This window comes from Salvia miltiorrhiza, chromosome 3 (assembly GCF_028751815.1).
Source record: "Salvia miltiorrhiza cultivar Shanhuang (shh) chromosome 3, IMPLAD_Smil_shh, whole genome shotgun sequence".
Taxonomy (NCBI): Eukaryota; Viridiplantae; Streptophyta; class Magnoliopsida; order Lamiales; family Lamiaceae; genus Salvia; species Salvia miltiorrhiza.
In genome coordinates, this window is record NC_080389.1 from 53,926,935 (window position 1) to 53,928,755 (window position 1,821).

Sequence of the window (1,821 nt, forward strand, 5' to 3'; positions counted from 1 at the left end):
AATTTAGTCATTTCAATTAAAATTTAATCAGATTGAATATTGCACGGGATTAATTGTGCCTTGTATAGTTTTTTCTTTTTTTGTTTATTACAGTCTGTCGCATCTTTTTAGGTGTTAGGAAGATTATAGATGGGGGTCCATGCTATTAGAATTTGGTATAATTTTCCTTTACAAAATCAGCTTGTAAGTAGAAGGATATCTCATCCTTATAAATTGGTTCATACCTCTTTCTCCAACCAGCATGGGACATTTTAACACATGTCATCTCTCTCAAGTGTTCAAAGAAACTTTAGGGGGCGCCATTCAATTCAATTTACAGTGTGCATACACACTCATCTAACAAAATAGTTTAGTGTGAATGTACATATATCACATATGTAGGTTTTATGCATGTCAGGTTCACATTATATGTGTATTGGGTTTGTGTTTCACATAAAACAAATACATGTGATCAAAAATTGGATTTTAAGACGTACACAAGTGGCTCTATGTACTGCAGATTGGTTTCCTATATACAATTCAGAATTCGAGATGTCCAAAACTAATCACCCTTTAATTTCGTAATTAAGGATCTAGGTTAATATCTTGTTGCCACGAAATATTCAGCTTATGAAGTTGAATGTTCTTAACTCTGAAAAAAGGATCTAGACATTCCAAAGTAATTTGATGGGCCTAAATTGGAGGGGAATGGATATTACCAATTAATTAATTGATGAACTTGGCTGCCGACCTCCCCCAATTAGCCGACGTGCGTGTGCAATTTTATGTTAATTTCCACTGAAAACGATGTGATGGCACTTTGATTGATGAGATATTAATTTCCATGGAACATCCGAAGTTTGGGTTGATTATCATATTTTAAATACATTTTCGATTTTAATATAATTAACCAATAAATATATTTTTCAAAATTCATATAAGTTGAATTATCAGGTATCAAAAACAATTGTTGGCTCTCGAGTATTTAAATATAGCCCAACCTTATATTTTAGAATGGTACGTTGATATTTAAAGGCCAAATCAAAATATTTTCTTATTTATCTTGTTTAGCTGTAAGAGGTTGACTCCTTCTAGTACATTCTTTGTTCTTGCGCTGGTAACAGAGCGTGGATAAGCATGTTGGTGGACGACAAAAGAATGATACAGAAGCGAATTATTGTGAAAATGTTGACATTTTCCAGCCAATAAGGGAAACTAAGGCATAATATCTCCTCATCTAGGGAAGGAGGTAATATATTTCTGTGATGATCGCAACAAGAATTTAGGGCAATAGCGTTTGGCTTAAATGAGGAGCTGTATCGTATGCCATCAAAACTGGAGAGTTTTTTCCAAGTATTTAGATGATCCAGAACAAGATATATTGTATGTATCTGTGGAGTGAACAGTGTGTTTAGGGAGTGTAGTGATGGACCATGACACTGTTTGTTGTATTTACCTTCTGATTTATCAATATTCATGGTTTTTCAAAAAAATGACGATTTAGTGCGGAAATTAAGGGCATCTTTATTGATTATTGCGGTTTATATTTCTTAATGGTAGAGTATGTGTAACACCCCAATAACTTAGATTTATTTTATAAGTTTAATTAATGGTATTTTCTTGTATAGCTTATTATTATTATTATTATTATTATTATTATTATTATTAATGATTCCTATTAGAATTAGAACTCCTTTTATCATCTTTATTCTTTATCTTAGTAGGAGATATACATAGAAAATAATTTTTTTATATTTATCAAAAGCTCTTTAGAAACTAGTATAAATATGGGATCTATTTTCAAACCCTAAAACAGACGGACACACTAATTAATTAGGGTTT